Here is a 21,495-nt window from a genome sequence, read left to right on the forward strand (position 1 = left end):
CTCTTCCATCAGTCTCTTCATACCTCCTCGCCCGTCGTTCCGGTTTAGGGCCCTTCTGGTATCGCCGGCGTGCACCCGGCCTTCCCATAGGTATACCACCCGGTTCCTCAACGCCTCTGCGAAATCGCCGCAGTCCTTCCGGATGTGGCCGACCTCGTCGCACCACATGCACCTGTTCCCTGCTGCCGGTCGTTGGTCACGAGCCGGTTCGCTGCCTTCCCTTCAAGTCTGGGCGATCTAGAGATCCTTTATAGCCCGCGTCAACTCCTCCAGCGCTGCTCCTCCGGACGAGTCATTGACCATGCCGGTCGGAGCCGAACCGGTTTCGAGCCACTCTCGGGTCTCTGCCCTTCGCCCTTGTGGTGCCGGTTCAAGCCTCCTTGCTGTGACAGAGCCCGCTCCGGTCGCCCCGTTGTCAGCCCATTCTCGCCGTTTGTCGAAACGGCCACAGACTCTCTTAACCGCAGCCCAGTCGGTCGTCAGCCCATCTTTGGTTTCTAGCAAGGAGCCGACTTGATCCCGGTCCCGCTCGTCCACCGACTTGACGAACAGTAGGACCCGGCTCGTATCCAGAACGGTTCGGTCAAGCGCCGAAAGGCGCGCTAAGCGTTCCTCAAACTCCCGGAGGAGTGCCGACGCGTTTCTTCCCTTGCCGGGGGACTCCACCCATTCCATGAAGTCCCGTTTCGAAAGCCGGAGCGCGTCGTCCAGCCCGTATTTTTCTAGGAGTCGGCCTTCGAACTCCTCCCAAGTACGGCTCTCCGCCCGTACCTCGAGCACCTCCGCATGGATGCTCGGCATCGCCACTCGAGGGAACCCGGCAAGACGCCTCTCTTCCGGAATGTCCCGCATCAGCATTTCTGCCCCATAGGACGCCAAATACTTCGTGGCATCCTTTCCGCTGAACCGGCCGATCGTACCGACGACCACCTCAATGGCTCTGTCGAGGGCGCCGGTGCCCTCCCGCGCGCTCAATATCCGATCCACGGCCGAAGCCATGGCCTCCGCAAGATCCGACCCCTTCATCTTCTGCTCTTCTCCCGCCTCCTTCACGTCGGGTTCACCAAGATGTCGAGGTATTCCTCGCGGATGCGTGGAATGAGGCGGGACCTCGGGGGTCTTGTACCGAAGAGCAAGAGAGAAAGGAGAAGGGAAGGGACCCACTAGGTGCGAGCGTAGATCCACAGGGACACAGCCCTTCGACACGAAGACGCGAGCGGGAGACCAACACAGAGAGACACGAAGGTATGTATGTATATATTAACAGAGGCAAACAACAAGAAGCACGAAGTCGGTTACAACCGAACAGGCCGGCGAACAGATGTTGATGCCTGTTCGCAAACGCTCAGAAAGAAAGGAGTAGGTTGGAGGTGCTACCGGAAGCACTCGGGCATTCCTCAGAGCAGCGCGAGCCTCCCCGAAACCCTGCACAGAAAGAAGCTACGGAGTATGGAAGAGAGAGAAGCCTTCGACCGACAACCCAACAGCACTTCGTCCTCTCTGATTCCTCGATGATCCCTTCCTCCTCCCCGTCTCCCTCCTTTTATAGGCAAGAAAGGAGCCATTTCCCATTAACTTCCTACCTACCGAATCTACCTACCTAGGATCTTCTATGTACCCAATTCTCTCTTATGTACAACATAAGATGTTCGTGCATGAAGAGCCGGTTCCTACGTTCCGGTGCACCGATTCCGCTTGTGGACGGTTTTCTTCACGACAGCGGAAAACGTAAAACAGAGAACAACACACAGGGAGAGAGAGAGAGCGAGAGAGACAGAGAGAGCAGAACACAATTTCCAAAATTATATCAAGACTCTGTACTACACACTGTGCTAAGTAACACTATTTATACAAGTCCTCTTGGGACTGACAGAAGTACCATGTACTTCAATGCTCACACGAGCATCTGACACTTACTACGAGACTATAGATACCTAGTAGTCTATCCTATTCTAGGCTTCCGATTGGACTACCGGTTACGGATTGCACCCGGCCTCCACTGCTTGCCGGTTCGGTTGCTCACCGTCATACCGATCTGTTTCGCCCGATCCGTCTCGCTTACCGGCTCCGGCTTATTCAGCCGATTCGGCTCCGGTTGAGCTTGCCGCTCAACACTCCCCCTCAAGCTCAACCTAAGGTGGGGTCGTAGTGTCGACCTCTGTGGCAGTCGGTTCTTCCAACCGACTTCTCCTGGCGTCACTCCGCCTTGCTCGCGCTCCTCGTCCGGTCCGGTCCCGTTTGCCGCGACCCCTTTGGTTCTGCGCGCCTCGACCCTCTTGGTCGGTATGTCTGCTCAATAGGCCCATCTCAGCAGTCACGTTGTTGTGACTCCGGCGCTTGCCGATCCGTTGGTTTTCCCACGATGGCATCGACTTCCGCTGTGTCTGTGTCCCCTTGGCCTTCAGTCGATCCGACTCATCCGGGTCCATCTGTTGATCCGAGTTAGCTGTATCCAACTCGTTCCAGCTCTTGTCCGAATCGGTACACTCCGATTCGACTTCCGGCTTCAGGCCTCTCACCACATCGGACCACTTCCGAGTCTTGGCCTTCTCCATGCTTCCCTCGGCTTCTTCAGCCGGTGAACCGAAATCGAATTCTCCATTCGACTCCGCATCATGGTCAGTACCGTCGTGATGACCTCCGCACAGCATGCACTTCTCTTCCTGAGTGCACAACTCTTCTTCACAGCCGCTTGCTCCGACCTGTTCGGATGTGTCGACTTCCTTCGTCGACTCGGCTTCCTTCATCTTCTTGTCTCCTCTTCTTCCGGCTCTCCTCTTACCGACGGGTTCAACAGTTTTTTTGCCTTTGCCCGTTTCGATAGGGATTTTGCCCTTGCTTCTCCCCCTCAAGTGTGGCACGTCGAGACGCTGAATACCAAGCATGTCGGTAAAGTGCTGCAACTTGTCCGATCCGAGCGGCTTGGTGAAGATGTCGGCAACTTGCCGATCCGTATGAACATACCGTAGGTCAACTTCACCGCTCAGGACCCGCTCACGCACGAAGTGGTAGTGCACCTCGATGTGCTTTGTGCGAGCATGGAACACAGCGTTCCTGGCGAGCTGCAGGCTGCTCATGTTATTGCAGTAAATCGGGATCGGGGTCGGCACCTCGATCCGCAAGTCTCGCAGCAGTCGCCGAAGCCAGATGGCTTCACAAGTGGCAACGGTAGCGGCCCGGTACTCAGCCTCAGTGCTTGACAACGCCACTGTGGGCTGCTTCTTGTTGCTCCACGCAACGGCCGCGCTACCTATGGAAAACATGTATCCGGAAGTGGAGCGGCGATCAGACGCATCGCCGGCCCAGTCAGCATCGGTGTAACCGACAAGCTCTTCGGGTATACCTCGCCGGTATAGCAGTCCCCGGTCCTTAGTGCCGCTGACATACCGTAATATTCTTTGCGCGCACTGAAGGTGCTCCACGGTCGGCTTCTGCATGAACTGACTTACCATGCCGACCAGATAGCTGATGTCGGGTCAGGTGATGGTTAAGTAGATCAGGCTTCCGACAACCTGTCGGAACCGTTTCTCATTGCAGGCCGGTCCGGAGTTGGGACGGAGCTTCTGGTTCCGATCCAGGGGTGTGGAGACAGGTCGGCAATCCAACATGCTGAACTTATACAGCATATTCAACACGTAATGTCGTTGTGAGAGAAATATGCCGTCGGGGGTCCGGATCACTTCGATCCCAAGAAAATAATGGAGGTCCCCCAGGTCCTTCATTTCGAATGCGTCCGACAACTGGGACTTGACGCGGTTGATTTCGAGAAGACCCGGTCCGGTGATGACTAAATCATCCACATACAAGAGTATACATACCGGACCGTCAGAGCCTTGCCGGATGAACAACAAAGAGTCCGACTTAGAGACAGCAAACCCCAGCTTACGCAACCGGTGCGTGATCTTCGCGTTCCAGGCTCGGGGGGCTTGCTTCAAGCCGTAAAGCGACTTCTTCAATCGGCATACTGCCGACTTGTTCATCTCCGAGTGAAATCCGGGGGGCTGAGTCATAAAGACTTCTTCTTCAAGCTCTCCTTGAAGGAAGGCGTTCTTCACATCCATCTGGTGAAGATGCCACCCCCTTGCCGCAGCAACCGCCAGTACCACACGAACCGCCGTCATCTTCGTCACAGGAGCGAAGGTCTCATCGTAGTCGATTCCGTGGGTCTGCGCGTATCCCTTCGCCACTAACCGGGCTTTGTACCAGTTAACAGAACCGTCGGCGTTGTACTTGACCTTGTACACCCACTTGCATCCGATCGGTTTACAGTGACGGGGAGGATCAACTAGGTCCCAAGTTTCGTTGGCATCGAGTGCCCGCATTTCTTCGTCCATAGCGGCACGCCAATTTGCGTCCTTTGCCGCTTCTGCGTAGCTCTTCGGCTCGCGCACTTCTGTCACCTTAGTCATGTACGCATAATGATGCGCCATGTATTCATTGTACCTGTACCGCACGACGGGATCCTTCTGACGGGTTGATCGGCGCAACACACCGTCACCTGAATTGAGGCCCATCTTGGCCAGTTCGGTCTTCGTTGCCGAAGATCTGCCTTTCTCCTTTCCGGAGTCAGATACGCACCGATCCGACTCATCGTTGCCGGTTTCGAATTCCGGCAGCTTCCTCTTCCCCTTCTCTTTGCGCGTGAACCGTTTCCTCGGTTCCTTGCGCGGGGAGAGCACGGTAGAGTCTCCACCACTTGCCGTCTCTTCATCTGACTGGTCCAACCGACCCAGTCGCTCATTCGGTCCACTCAACTGTAACGATTCCGGACTCTCATCTTGAGTCCCGGCTTCATCATCCTCTGCCAGGGCTGATTCAGGCTCACTGGCCTGATCTTCCGGCATTGGGTCGGGATCGGAAGTCGGAGTCGGTACGGAGTACCAGGATGCCAATTCGTCAAACTCGACATCCCGGCTAACTCGGACTTCCTTCGTCCGGGGGTTATAGCACTTATACCCCTTTTGCTCTTCAGCATAGCCAACTAGGATGCATTTTTCCGATTTTGCATCCAGCTTTCTCCGCTTCTGATCCGGCACATGCACATACGCTATGCTGCCGAATATCCGAAAGTGTCTCAAGTTCGGCTTGCGCCCAAAATACAGCTCATGAGCTGACACCTTGTCACCAATGCGGTTTTGTATGTAGACGGTCGTCTGGACCGCCTCCGCCCAGTAGAACCAGGGCATGGTCTTCTCCTCCAGCATTGTCCTCGCCACTTCGACGAGTGTCCGGTTCTTCCTTTCGGCCACACCGTTTTGCTCCGGTGTGTATATGCAGCTGACCTCTCGCCGAATTCCCTTCTGTTGCAGATAACGAGTGAATTGGCCGGAAAAATATTCCTTTCTGCCATCCGACCAAAGGCATTTGATCTTCCTCTCCGATTCCCGTTCCACCATCTTCTGGAGGCTCCGGAAACAGTCGAAGACTTCGCTCTTCCGCTCAATGAGGTAGATCCAAGTATGTCGAGTATAGTCGTCGATGAAGGAGACGAAGTATCGGCTCCCGCCAAGGCTTACACTTTGTGCCGGTCCCCACACATCCGAATGGATGAGATCGAGCTTGTTACGGCTCCGGTTCCGTTCGGTGGGGAATGGAAGCCGGTGCTGCTTCCCAAGTTGGCAGGCTTTACAAATTTCGGCTCTCCGGCCGCTGAACTTCGGCAAACCGAAAACGACTTGTTTCGTTTGCAGATCTTGAAGCCTCCGGTAGTTGACGTGGCCTATCCGCTTGTGCCACAGGTTGATGTCCGACTCGACCTTCTGTCGTTTCGCGAACAGAGCGGTGCCAAAGTCATTGGTGTCGAGGATAAACATCCTCCCGTCTCTGCGCCCTTGCGCAATGACTTCGCCCTCATCCTCAATGAAGCACCCGAGGTGCATAAACCGCACCTGCATCCCCTGGTCGACAATCTGACCGACGGACACCAGGTTCTTCGTGATCGTCGGAACGTGTAACACGTTCATCAGCTTCCCTTTCTGTCCGACGTGGCTTAGAGGGACTTCTCCGACGTGCACGATTGGGTGAGGAGTGTCGTCTCCGGTTTCGACTACTCCTGGTTGATCCAGTCTCTCCAGAAAGGAGAACCACTCTTTGTGGCTCGTCATGTGGTTCGACGCGCCGGAATCAACATACCACACTTCCTCCGATTTGGAAGTGGTCTTCTTCATTGAATTTGCCTTGTGATTCATCACCAAGGCTGGCCCCTTACCGGCCTTTCCGGTTCCGGATCCTCCTGATCCGTTTGCGTAGTGCGAGTTTTGCCGGCCATCCTTACCGGTCTTGGCAGATCCGGATTTGTCCGAATCGGCACGCTTTCTCCAGCACTCGCTTTCCCTGTGGCCTTTTTTGCCACAGTACCAGCATTCCGTAGCGGATTTGTCTTGCCGGCCTCCGGCACCGCCTTGACTCCCCCTGCTTGTGGAAGTCCCGGAACTACTGTCGGCACACTCATAGTACCTCCGTTCCTGCTCTTGCCGGCCGCCTCCATTGTGTGCCGACCCACCTCTTCCACCACGCCCACAGTGCCGATCCGTTCCCGTGTACAGCATTCGGCTGTCCGGAGATGCACTAGTAGATGCACCGGCGTGGTTCTCCTCTACAAGGAGCATCAACTGTAAGTCGAAGAATGAGGGGGTATTCTCCCTTGTACACACCGCAGTCCGGAACGCTCCGAACTTGGACGCCAGGCCTCCGAGACATACTTGCACCATCTCGTCTTCCTCTACGGTAACATTGATAGAGGGGAGCGAGTCGCAGATCTCCTTTATCCGGCCCGTGTAATCTGCTACGGACATGTTCTTTTGTCGAACATTGCTCAACTCCTGTCTGAGTTGCAGCTTCCGGGCAGTGGTGCTTGCGGCAAAAACCTTTTTCAGGTTCCCCCAAGCATCCTTCGGTGTCTTGGCGTCACGGATGTGGCTGAGCAGCTGATCGCCGACACTGGACGTGAAGCAGTACATCACCCTGCTTTCCGCCTGTTCCCATACCGGGAAGTCCTTGTGTGCCGAGTCTGGCGCCCCATCATTCACTCCTTCGACATAACTCCAGTACCCGTGTCCAAGCAGGTACTAGTGCATCTTGTAAGACCAGGATGCGTAGTTGCTCCTGTCGAGCTTCTCCACCGGGAGCGACGTAGCCATGCCTCTATCCATGTCTTCTACTGTGTCTGTTCTCGACCTGTTAGGGTTTTCTTCTCAAGAGTAAATGTCTGCAGCAGAGGTTCTCAACCCTCGCGCTCTGATACCATGAAAACGTAAGTGTTTGCGGAAAACGTAAAACAGAGAACAACACACAGGGGGAGAGAGAGAGAGAGAGATACAGAGAGAGCAGAACACAATTTCCAAAATTATATCAAGACTCTGTACTACACACTGTGCTAAGTAACACTATTTATACAAGTCCTCTTGGGACTGACAGAAGTACCATGTACTTCAATGCTCACACGAGCATCTGACACTTACTACGAGACTATAGATACCTAGTAGTCTATCCTATTCTAGGCTTCCGATTGGACTGCCGGTTACGGATTGCACCCGGCCTCCACTGCTTGCCGGTTCGGTTGCTCACCGTCATACCGATCCGTTTCGCCCGATCCGTCTCGCTTACCGGCTCCGGCTTATTTAGCCGATCCGGCTCCGGTTGAGCTTGCCGCTCAACAGATCGAAATCGGATCCATTCGATGGACTCTCAAAAGCCACTCCGACCAAACTTTCGAAAAGGCGGCATGAAGAAGGTTGTAGAGGAGGAGATCGCGGCGAAAAACAACTATGCGACAACCGTGGGAATACGTGTGGGGGAGTCATCTGGAGCAAAGGCGTCTTTTTGGCCAGAAGCAAAGAAAGCCGACCATGATGACATCCGAAGCGCCACAGAATGTATCCGGGAAGCTACGGGATGGGAGTGTCCCGTAGATAAGAATAGCGTACATGTGCTATGTCAATTGCATGAAGTGTATGTGGATGAACAACGGCGGCGCACGGATGATGCGGCTGGACCATCAAAGACGCCGGAGAGCTGGAACTCCGAAGGGAAGGGGAAAGGAAAAGCAATTCTGGCATTCAAACTCGCTTCGGACATCGAACAACAGACGAACCTAAAGAAGGTGTTTGAAGAGAGAATCCTTGATAGTCGGGTGGAATTTTCGCTTCGGGAATTACTCGGAATAGCGAAGAAGGAGTTCCACGACCTTCTTGTGGATCTCATTGTCGTGATGATCCGTCACTACGCACGGATCGTGAGGCGGAACCGCTAGGGTTCTGGACCGGAAGGACTCGAAGTTGGCGCAAGCTTTAGCGAGAAAGGAATTAAGATAGATTGAAAGAGAGAGATTGAGATAAGATAGAGCGCTTGATTTTAGATTGAGAGAGAGATTAAGAACTCTTGACTTTAGATTTCAAGAACAAGGTATATCATCCAAAGGATAACGAATTTTCTTCTTAATATTAATTTTGATTTAAAGTACAAAGCTTTTTTTTATCAAAAAAACCCCATTGATCTTTTTTTTCATTCCCTCTTTTATAGATGCCCTCATGCATTTGAGGGTTCAAGACATGCATAAAATGCATGTTTGCCATTTGGCACTCATGTATTACATGTGGTGCATGATAACCATGTCACTCATTTTAGCTCTCATGTATGAGAATTTATATGTAAAAGTAAAATGATATAAATATAAATTCAACTAAATGTCATAGCTTAGTGGTAAGCCTATTGACTCTTAACTAAGAAGTGCAAGGTTCGAATCCTCACTTGCCCTCCTTGTATATTATGTGATATTTATTTATTAATTTGGTCGCCGATTGCCGGTTCCACCGGCTCGCTGGCTCCGTTTCCGTCGGATGACGGTTCCGCCGGATCACCGGCTCCATCGTCGGTCCAGTTTTGGTTGGCCAAAACCTTTACAAGTAGCTAGGCCACCTCCACTCTTAGTTCAAGTTACCTTGAACTCTCTATTCTCCACACATAGACACAAAGATAATAACTTTTGCTCCACCTTATATATGGTGAGAGCCTTATTCGTCCTGTCTATGTGGGATATCTCATAATTTTCTCTTTTTCTTTCGCAACTTCTTACCCACATAAGTTGACACTTAGATGTCTGTTTCTTATGTAGTAAAGTGCACCTCTTCAAGATCTTCGTCTTTTATACTAAGATATTAAACTTACTTAGAATTAGTATATTCACTATTATTGTTTTATATGATTGACACTTGATTTTGTACGTTTTATGTGATTTTCACACCATTGCCAAAAATCTTCACGACATCCACCCCCACCAAACCGCACGTCCTCCGGTACGTGCCAAGAAGAGAGAAAGTAAGATTTCGGCAATGGTGATCAGCATGACTCCTCCACGTCGAGCATGTCCTTTCCTTTGCACTCAAATCATGGTTGCCAGCCAATCCACCATATCATTCGTCTTTTCTTTGCTTTACCATGACTTGTTGTCATGGCCCCTTGCTCCCTTCCTGAGAATAATCGTTTAAGTCTCATAAATGTACCACCTTTGTCTTGATCGTCTCCTTGCTCAAGGCACTTGGACTCATTCACAGCAGTGTCTTTGATAGATGTTTTGATCACATCCGTCAAATCCTCATGGCTCGCTTGGCCATCGCTATCCCTTGCCATATTTTGCGCAAATTCTTCGTTGCACGCATCAGCTTTAACCCTTACTTCTTCCCCATCACTATCCTTCTCTTGGGTCTTACATCAAGTAAAGCCCAAGTCTCCGGAAAGAGTGTGGAGGGACCTATACATTTCCGTCGTTTGCCTTTTTCGTGCCGCACTTAGCCATTTCCATCTTAATGTTTCTTGAATCAGCATTGATCTTTGCCTCCTTGTCGTCGTTGCGCGAATCAGCATTGACCTTTGCTTCCTCGCCGCCAGCTTCTGTCTTTTGCCGTATGTATTAGTTTCGGCCTTCGGTTCTTCGCCATCACCTCCCGTCTCTTGGGTCTTACATCGGTTCTCGGACGCAATTGCCCAAGTCTCTGGAAAGAGTGTGGAGGAAATTTGGTCGTCGTCATTATCTGTACTATCTTTGTCCTTGTCTTCCTTTTTGCCACCATTCGTCTCTCCGGTCTCACGTTGGTTCTCGGACACAACTGCTGAAGTCTCTAGAGTTAGTGGGCCGGATTCCTTAGTATCACCTTCCTCCATCATTTCGTCCATAGCCTCCTTCTCGGCTATCTCTTTATCATATACATCGGCTTTGACCTTTGTTGTCTCTCCTCCATCTTCCGTCTCTTCGGTCTCACCTTGCCTTTCGATCGCAACCGCTGAAGTCTCTGTAGTTAGCAGTGGGAAAGTCTCAACAGGACCAATTGCCATTGACTCGTTCATAGCCCTCTCCAACTCGATGTCGTTTTTCGTGGCTATCTCTTCAATCTCATGGGCCTCGCACCCATTGACTCTCTTCATCGAACAAGCTTTGATTATCCTTCTCTCTTTAGCTTCGACCTCTGGTTCTTCGCCGCCACCTCCCATCTCTTGGGTCTCACGTTGGTTAGCGGATGTAACTGCCCAAGTCTCTAGTACAGCTGCGGAGAAAATCTCACCATGGTCGTTGTCGACTCTTGTTGTCTTCATATAGCCACCTCCTCGATTTTAGTGGTTAGATCCTCTATCATGTCGATCTCGCACTCTTTATCTCCTTTAATGCAAGCTTCGATTAGGCTTGCTCCTTCATCATTCTTTGTTTCGAACACGACGCATGTTCTGAAACATTTGTCCTCCTTTGAAATGGTCGTCATCGTCCTCGACTCATCATCAATCTTCTTTTCATGTTGCATGTGTTCTTTAGGCGTCTCTACTTCTTTGGATGGTTTTGCTTTCTCTATGATCAGCCTTACCAAGTCAATACCATCAAGCCATTGACGACGTCTATCGATCTTGTTGCATGCTTGCTTCACCGTAACCTAGTCCGCCACAAGCCTGTTCGCTTGGGTATCATCTTCGAGGAGAGTCCCCAACTGTCTTCTATCCTTCATGTCCACAACTTTTAAGAAGTATAAAGTCTTGTCCTCTTCAAGTAGCACTTGATCCGTGTTGGGGAGACGACCAAACATTTGGTTGAATTCGTCGTACACCCTCGAGGTGTTCATCTTCTTATTCTTCTTCTCTATCCACTTCATCAGGGCATGTCGAGTCATCCTTGTTGAGTCTTCAGTCGCGAACTCCACAAATATCGTTTTCTCGAACTCGGACCATGTTGTCTTCCCTTCTTGAAGTTCGATGACGCGTCTTTGAACGTTGTTGGCGACAACTCTCTTGAAGCTTGCAATTTGACGTGCTTCAGACATGTCCCTTTGATTCATCTCCCTTCTATATGCATCAAGGAACTTCGTAACGTTCCTTCCATCAAATTGGCCCTCGAGCTTTACGACACAATTGATAGCCTTCTCCACGCTCGTGTCGTTGTCCCGAGATCTCATCATTTGCTCGACGATTAGCATCATCCTTTCGAGCTCTCCCGCTTTGTTGCTTGAGGACGCCATCTCCAACTATTAATCTCAGCTTGATCCTTCCTACCGCCTCGTTCACATCGGGTTCACCACTTAATTATGTCGTGAAGATCCGTCACTAGGCGCGGATCGTGAGGCGGAACTGCCTGGGTTCTGGACCGGAAGGATTCGAAGTCGGTACAAGCTTTAGTGAGGAAGTATTTAAGATAGATTGGGAAAGACAGAAGTTGAGATTAAACGCTTGAACTTCGATTGAGAGAGATTGATTGCACTTTTATCTTTAGATTTAAGAAACAAGTTACACGATCAATTCGATAGCGAATTTTCTTCTTCTTAATTTCATAACCAATCCCTTCTTTTAAAGATGCTCTCATGCATATGATGCATGTGAGGGTACAAGACATGCATAAAATGCATGTTTGCCATTTGGCGTTCATGTATTACATGTGGTGCATGATAACCATGTCACTCATTTTAGCTCTCATGTATGAGAATTTCCATGTAAAAGTACAATGATAGAAATATAAGTTCAACTAAATTTCATGGCTTAGTGGTAAGCTAATTGACTCCTAACTTGGAGGTGCAAGGTTCAAATCCTTACTTGCCCTCCTTGTATATGTGTATATATATTTATATATTTATTTATCTCGTCGTCGTCCGCCGGTTCGCTGGATGTCGTCGCCTCGCCGGCGTCAGATGCATTGATTAATCACGGATCGGAGATCAATTTGATGTCCAAGGAGTTCTACCGGAAGGGGAAGTGGCCTACAAACACTAACCATGGATGGAAGATCCGAGCAGCCACTAAAGCAACGGAAGATCTATTTGCGGCTTCTCCGGATCGGCAACATCAAAGAGCTCATGCTAGCATTGATTAATCACGGATCGGAGATCAATTTGATGTCCAAGGAGTTCTACCGGAAGGGGAAGTGGCCTACAAACACTAACCATGGATGGAAGATCCGAGCAGCCACTAAAGCAACGGAAGATCTATTTGCGGCTTCTCCGGATGTGAGGGTGAAGATCGGGGATGTCGAGATCGACCAAAATTTCTTCGTACAAGACGAGGTCTCACATTCCGTGATCCTACGGCAACCCTTTATCGCAGCTTCACGGATGGAGACAAAGGTGCTCGATAGCGGTGTGGCTTTCGCACGAATTCGGAGCCAAAGCGGAGGGAAATCCGTCCAATTCCTAACTGTGCCGGAAAATCATGAAAGGAACAAGAGAGAGGTCTTGTCCCAAACAAGGATGGATTTTTAGAGTGGACTATTGCGGAGTGGGGAAGTGATAGTCCGAGAAGCCCTGATACCCTACACAGGAAGAAAACTCTCGGAGCAAAACAAGTACGAATCGGTCCAGATGGGGCATCTACGTACACGGTCGTAACTGGAGGAAAGAAGAAAGAATACCGAAAAATAGAGGATAAGTTGCGGTCGGCATCAATAATAAAAGAAGACGAAGAAATCATGGGGGTAGTCAAAGAAGTGTTCTATGGGATCACGCTACAACGGCTTGAAGAGCTTCTAGAGGATAAAAGCCGAGGAGACCGGGTAGTCCCGGTGGAATCGGTCGAGATGTACGAGATCATTGCGAAAATGGGGTAAGCTAATTGACTCCTAACTTGGAGGTGCAAGGTTCAAATCCTTACTTGCCCTCCTTGTATATGTGTATATATATTTATATATTTATTTATCTAGTCGTCGTCCGCCGGTTCGCTGGATGTCGTCGACTCATTTTAGCTCTCATGTATGAGAATTTCCATGTAAAAGTACAATGATAGAAATATAAGTTCAACTAAATGTCATGGCTTAGTGGTAAGCTAATTGACTCCTAACTTGGAGGTGCAAGGTTCAAATCCTTACTTGCCCTCCTTGTATATGTGTATATATATTTATATATTTATTTATCTAGTCGTCGTCCGCCGGTTCGCTGGATGTCGTCGCTCTTGAAGACCTCCATCATTTTGTACTTAGATATTAAACTTCTTTAAAATGTTATCTTCACTATTATTGTTTTATGTGATTAATACTCGATTTTGTACGTTTTATGTGATTTTCACACTATTGCCGAAAATCTTCACGACATCTCCTCCATCTTCCGTCTCTTCGATCTCACGTTGCACCACTTAATTATGTCATGAAGATCCGTCACTACGCGCGGATCGTGAGGCGGAACCGCTAGGGTTCTGGACCGGAAGGACTCAAAGTTGGCGCAAGCTTTAGCGGGAAAGGAATTAAGATAGATTGAAAGAGAGAGATTGAGATAAGATAGAACGCTTGATTTTAGATTGAGAGAGAGAGTAAGAACTCTTGACTTTAGATTTCAAGAACAAGGTATATCATCCAAAGGATAACGAATTTTCTTCTTAATATTAATTTTGATTTAAAGTACAAAGCTTTTTTCTATAATAAAAAAAGTCCCATTGATCTTTTTCATTCCCTCTTTTATAAATGCCCTCATGCATTTGAGGGTTCAAGACATGCATGTTTGCCATTTGGCGCTCATGTATTACATGTGGTGCATGATAACCATGTCACTCATTTTAGCTCTCATGTATGAGAATTTATATGTAAAAGTAAAATGATATAAATATAAATTCAACTAAATGTCATGGCTTAGTGGTAAGCCTATTGACTCTTAACTAGGAAGTGCAAGGTTCGAATCCTCACATATATGTGATATTTATTTATTTATTTGGTCGCCAGATGTCGTCGGTTACCAGTAGTTGTCGTCGGATGCCGATGCGCCGGCGCCGGTTACCGTATGTCGTCGCCTCGCCGGCGCCGGATGCCGTCGGATGTCGGTTCCACCGACTCGCTGGCTCCATCTCCGTCGGATGACGGTTCCGCCGGATAACCGGTTGCCGGTGTGCCACCGTCGCCGGTCCAGTTTTGGTTGGCCAAAACCTTTACAAGTAGCTAGGCCACCTCCACTCTTAGTTCAAGTTACCTTGAACTCTATATGCTCCACACATAGACACAAAGATAATAATTTTTGCTCCACCTTATATATGGTGAGAGCCTTATTCGTCTTGTCTATGTGGGATATCTCATAATTTTCTCTTTTTCTTTCGCAACTTCTTACCCACATAAGTTGACACTTAGATGTCTGTTTCTTATGTAGTAAAGTGCACCTCTTCAAGATCTTCGTCTTTTATACTAAGATATTAAACTTACTTAAAATTAGTATATTCACTATTATTGTTTTATATGATTGACACTTGATTTTGTACGTTTTATGTGATTTTCACACCACTGCCGAAAATCTTCACGACATCGTGAAGAGAAAAAGACAACATACGGAGGAAAATGCTTCAAGGGTAAATACGAACATGGTTTTAATGAATGACACCGAAGTGGAGGACGAAATTACGAACTCCCACTACACAAGGCCACACTGGGCACGTGCAACTACGGAGACTCCGGTCCGAATCGGCAACATCAAAGAGCTCATGCTAGCATTGATTAATCACGGATCGGAGATCAATTTGATGTCCAAGGAGTTCTACCGGAAGGGGAAGTGGCCTACAAACACTAACCATGGATGGAAGATCCGAGCAGCCACTAAAGCAACGGAAGATCTATTTGCGGCTTCTCCGGATCGGCAACATCAAAGAGCTCATGCTAGCATTGATTAATCACGGATCGGAGATCAATTTGATGTCCAAGGAGTTCTACCGGAAGGGGAAGTGGCCTACAAACACTAACCATGGATGGAAGATCCGAGCAGCCACTAAAGCAACGGAAGATCTATTTGCGGCTTCTCCGGATGTGAGGGTGAAGATCGGGGATGTCGAGATCGACCAAAATTTCTTCGTACAAGACGAGGTCTCACATTCCGTGATCCTACGGCAACCCTTTATCGTAGCTTCACGGATGGAGACAAAGGTGCTCGATAGCGGTGTGGCTTTCGCACGAATTCGGAGCCAAAGCGGAGGGAAATCCGTCCAATTCCTAACTGTGCCGGCAAATCATGAAAGGAACAAGAGAGAGGTCTTGTCCCAAACAAGGATGGATTTTTAGAGTGGACTATTGCGGAGTGGGGAAGTGATAGTCCGAGAAGCCCTGATACCCTACACAGGAAGAAAACTCTCGGAGCAAAACAAGTACGAATCGGTCCAGATGGGGCATCTACGTACACGGTCGTAACCGGAGGAAAGAAGAAAGAATACCGAAAAATAGAGGATAAGTTGCGGTCGGCATCAATAATAAAAGAAGACAAAGAAATCATGGGGGTAGTCAAAGAAGTGTTCTATGGGATCACGCTACAACGGCTTGAAGAACTTCTAGAGGATAAAAGCCGAGGAGACCGGGTAGTCCCGATGGAATCGGTCGAGATGTACGAGATCATTGTGAAAATGGGGTTGGATGCGCTCCACAGAAGAAGCAATGGTAAGTACAAAATACAAGACCGTGGAGAAGAAAGTGAAACCGGCCACGGAACCGTTACCCTCCGATAGCAAGCAAAAGAGGAAAGAAGTCTCGGGAGATCCGACACTTTCGGAAGTCCGTGGATATCAGACATGCCTTCACGGATGAGACCCAAAAGAAACTTTGGATCGGTGGAGGTGGTTTCCTTTTACAAAATCAAGAAGAATGATTCGTGGGATGTTGGAACAACATGGGAAAGCATTTGCATTCACATCGAAGGAGATAGGGTGCGTTGATCGAAGATAGTGGAACCGATGGTGATCTTCACGATTGACCATGTGTCGTGGAACTTGAAGCCGATTCCGGTGCCACAGACGCATATTCCCAAAATCATCGACTTGCTCAAGGAGAAGGTGGCGATGGGGATTCTAGAGCCATCAAACGCTCCGTACTCAAATCGATGGTTTACGGTTCCGAAGAAGAATGGGTCACTCCGATTTATCCAAGACTTGCAACTGGTGAACAAGGTCACGATCCGGAACTCCGGAGTCGGTCCAATAGTGGACGAATTTGCGGAAACATTTGTCGGTCGTGCAATATACTCCATCGGAGACCTATACTCGGGGTATGACCAATTCCAACTAGCCATCGAGAGCCGAGACATCACTACCATGCGGACACCGATAGGATTAGTTCGAATGTGCACACTACCACAAGGAGCGACAAACTAGGTTGCACATATGATGAACGCGATGAACAAGGTGCTTTGAGATTGCATTCCGGAGATACCGATGTCGTTCCTAGATGACATTCCGATGACAGGATGCACGGTAGAAGAAAAAGATGAAACTATGGATGATCGGGGATGCCTAAAGTTTGTAGTCAACCATATTCGTGATTGCGAGAAAGTGCTTCGAAAGTTAGAAGATGTGCACCTAACACTTTCCGGGGAGAAATCGGCATTCGGGCAAGAAGAGATATTGGTACTCGGACATCTATGTGGGCCCTACGGCCGAAGACCGTCTCCAACCAAGATCGATGCGATTCAAGCTATGAAAGAAGTATGCGAGTCATAATCCGAAGTCCGAAGCTTTCTTGGAGCTTGTGCATTTTATCACATATAGATTCCGCACTATGCACATATTGCGGACCCACTCTATCACTTATTGCAGAAGGGGAAGAAGTTCGAATGGAAACCGGAACACGCCAAAGCCATGAAGAAGCTCAAGAAAACATTACGGAGGGCTGAAGCACTTAAGAAGCCGAGCTATGAGCGACCAATCATAGTAATGGTTGATACAAGTCCAACCGGGATCGCATGGGTCATCAATCAAGCCGACTCGGATGGTTTGCAATATCCGATCCGATTCGGAGCAAAGGTTCTTAACGAAAGGCAACGCGGATATGCACAAGTCAAAAGAGAATTATGAGGAGTCGTGTCAGCAATCAAATCGGATCCAAATTATTTGATTGGAGCCAAAGTAGTGATCGAAACGGATTGTTTTCCGATACTCGGGATGATGTGGTGTTGCACGATACCGGATGTGGCTATGCCAAGGTGGATTGCATATGTTAAGTCACTTAACCCGGAGGTACGACACATCTCCGGAAAAGACAACGTGGTAGCAGATATGCTATCAAGGGCTCGGTTCGGAGACGACATAACCGAATCCGATAATGAAGAAGTTTCTGAAGACTACTTTGCTTCGGAGCACATATGCCGGGTGAACGTAATCCGAGTATTCCGGGAAGAAGAATAGGAGGGAGAAAGCTTGTTGATCGGGAAAGTGCTACAAGAAATGGAGGAATCATCGGACAATAAAGAGAAGAGAGCCGAGATCCGAAGTAAGAAGCGGCAAGTTCGAAAGTTCTTCTTGAAAAATGGATTAATATGGAGGGAGCCAAAAAGACCGGATGGCATACCACTTTGAGTAGTCAGGACGAAAGAGCAACGAAACCGGATAATGTCCGAGTTTCACGAATCTGATTGGGCTGGAAATCAAGGGACATGGGCAACTTTTGCGAAAATCAAACAAAAATATTGGTGGAAGAATATGTAAAAAGATATAGCGGAGTTCACGGAAAGCTGCGAGAAGTGTCAAATCTACTCCGGAGTTCGACACCGAGATGAGTTACATCCGACATTCTCACCGACAATCAACTTCAAATGGATGGTCGACATTGTAGCCATGCCAACCGGGATCGAACAAAAGAAGTACTTGGTGTTAGCTCGGGAAGATCTCACAAACCAAGTAGAAGGTCGGGCGCTACGAAGGAAAACGTGTTCTACGGTATGCGAATTTCTTTTGGAGGAGGTGTTTTGCAGGTACGGGTGCGTAGGACAAGTGATTGCGGATCGGGGAGAACTTGACTCTAATAAAGCTAGGGAATTCTTCACCAAACATGGAGTTCGGTTAACACTAACAACGGCATACAATCCGGAGGCCAATGGGAAAATCGAACGAGGACATAGTCCAATCGTCAAAGCACTGCATGCAACGGAAGGGCGAAGGATTGACCGCAGATGCTCCTGTATGCACTATGGGCAGATCGGACGACGCATAGCTCTGTAACCTGTTATATGCCGACAGAACTTATGACCGGACAAGCACCGGTAATGCCGATGGAAACCGCGATCGCGACATGGACAATGCTACCGTGGAAGGAAGAGATGAGCCAGGAAGAACTACTAGCGGTCCAGATACGACAACTAGAGGGAAGACCGGAAGACATAGCGGAAGCAACACGCCGACAACAAGAAGCGTGATTCCAGATCAAAAGCCGATTCGATACAAAGCACCGACTACGACCACGGAAGATTGAAGAAGGAGATTGGGTGATTGTCTATGGCAGTAGTTTGGATCATCAACATACAACGATACGGAAGTTCGCGAAAAGGTGGTTCGGGCCATACGAGGTTCAGAAAGTTTTCGACAACGGAACTTACCGACTATGCAAGTTGGATGGAACGATACTACGAGTGCCTATAGCACGGAAATGGGTAAAGATCTTCAAGAAGCGAACTGACGATGAACCCTATGTAACCCTAGACAAGACCGACAATGAGGAGCAACCGGACAAAGACCGCAGTGATGCGGAAAGCGAAGAAAGTGGACTTCAACTCGTAGTCAACATAAGGGGAGAATCGGAGAGTGTTACGGATGAAGGCGAATAATGAGCATTGGAAACTTCGGCACATACCGGAGGATGTGCGGGTTTGGAGGGGGCGAGTGTCGTAGTGTAAATGGCACACTATGAGAAAATTGCATTTTTGGTTCCTCCGGATGGGACGAAGCAGAGCCGGCAAGAGCCGGATGAAGAAAGTCGGTAAGAACCGGTAAGGAGGATCCGGTAAGAACCGGAACAAGCAGAACCGGCAAGAGCCGGATAAAGAAGGTCGGTGAGAGTCTCTCACCGGATGAAGAGACAAATTTGTAAAATAGAAGAAAATATTTATTACGTGCATAGGGCAAGATTTAAACCTTGTACCTCCACGTAGATAAACCCCAACCTTACCATTGTACTAACTTATCCTAAGTGTTCTAAATATAGATTTAATACGTACAAGACCTTTATTTACGCCTACCTTTATTAAAAGGTAATTCATGCATTTTTAGAATGCGTGAATACTTTAATTATAAGAAAAATGTACACCAATAAAAAATTACCCGTGCACATTTAGTGTGCATGAACACTTTAGAAAAAGCATGAAACTATGCTTAGCCTCTTCCATCCTTATATAATATATTCGTGGGATGTATGAGGTTGTTGATTTTTTACAAGGATTGATCAATCTAATATATTCATGGGATTCACGAGTTTATCATCAAAATTCTCTTTCTTATAATCTAAATATTGATTAAATACACTAAACACGTGGGATTTCCAAGATTTATTTCTTACTTCTCTTTCTACCTATTTCATAACTAGCCTTATATTGTATTCTTCTTTCTCCTAGTCCAAAACCTCAGTGGTTCCCACCCGACTCACGCAACGATCCAGAGCCGAAAGGCACGACAACGTGCATCCTAACACCATCACCAACAGCCAGATCCGGTCGGTGTTGGGCCTGCAGCGAGGCGAGGACCATGACATCGAGCCTCCACCTCAGAACGTCCTCGAAGCTTATTTCAAGTAGTACTCGGTGTCGGCAAAGGTGTATCGTATACAAGGCGGCCCTAACAATTTCTTTGGCTGCCAAATTTCTTTTGGAATTCGGCTGCATGCACGCTAATGTGTACAACATGCCGCAGAAGAAGGAAAGAATAATCATCACCGCCTACAGAGGCAGTGCACTGAATTGGGGAATCATCACAAGGGAAGGAGTTCGCGTCGGCTTGTTGGCTTTCCAGGTAGGGAAACAATTCTTGCCTGCCTAGCACACTTCTTATTTGTGGTTTACCCCCCCCCCCCCCCAATCCACTATCGTACCCCACCAAACCCTCACCCTCCCCACCCACCCTAGTGAAACGACAATGAGATTTACAATTAGCTCAAGAAGAATGGCAAGATGATACGTCTGTCCAAACTCCCACCGCGCCACGACCGACCATCGATACTAGGGCCCATGAGCACGAAGACAATTTCACCATAAGGGGGTGCAACAAACCTAAGTCATCTGCCCTGGTGGAAAAACCAAAACTAAAAGTGCCCAAGCCGCGAAAGAACCGCAGGGAAGAGACCCGGACAATTACAATTGACACCAGTCGGTCATCCGGGGAGCAACCGAAATGGCTCAGAGAATATAGTCAGCCAACGCGACAAAAACCTCCCACATGAGCCCTGGCAAGAAACGTCGCAAGTTGCACCGACACAATGAAGAAGCGAAGAGTGAAAGAACTCCTCAGCCGAACACCACCAATGGGTCATCGCTCTCGAAAAGAAAATCAATGTCATCCCAGAAAAAGCCATGTCGTTGATAGAGATTACGGAGAAGGGACAAGCGTCCCCTGTCTTGAAGGAAGAAGTGATGACCTTCAGGGACATGCCCACCGAAGCCTATGAGCTCAGTGCAATCTTACAACACGGCATGGCGTACGAGATAATCGACCTTCTCACTCCTCTCCAGTTTGTCACGGCAGCACGAATGGCCCAGGAACATGTCGAGTAACAGATGGTCCAACGGGCGCTCACCAACGAGCTCGAATCAGACGAGGAGCCACAGCTGTAGAAAATTGACCGGAAACGACAAACTATGTCCCGTCACACATGAATTGAGTTACCTGAGCTGAACACGGCCCTAGTCGAACCTTACCAAGAACTGGACAAGATGACCTGCGCAACTAAAGATATGGAGACCAGTAGAAAACAAGCACGCAAACAGGCCAAGACGGCCACAAAACTGTGGGAGGCTTCGGAAAGCGGAAGAGCCGAGCTTGAGCAACAGCTCAAAGAAAACGGGCAAACAAACACTCTCGCCCTTCCAGCCCCAGTTTTCAACCATATGGATGTGTCCACACAGACCGATGACACAATCGACTCGATGTCGGCCACTGAAATGATCGAGGTCCCTCCACCCACCTACGAAGAGGAGCTTGCAGCACTATTGGCAATCGCTGAGAAAGAAAAAGAGCGCTATGAAGCAGCCAAAGTAGAAGCCAAGAAAATCCGGGAGCAGGCAACAAAACGCAAAGCTGAACTACAAGAACGGCTCGACACAC

The sequence above is a fragment of the Azolla caroliniana genome, unplaced genomic scaffold (genome assembly GCF_043228905.1).
Source record: "Azolla caroliniana isolate FFs.n. ecotype wild unplaced genomic scaffold, voAzoCaro1.0.p SCAF_10, whole genome shotgun sequence".
NCBI lineage: Eukaryota > Viridiplantae > Streptophyta > Polypodiopsida > Salviniales > Salviniaceae > Azolla > Azolla caroliniana.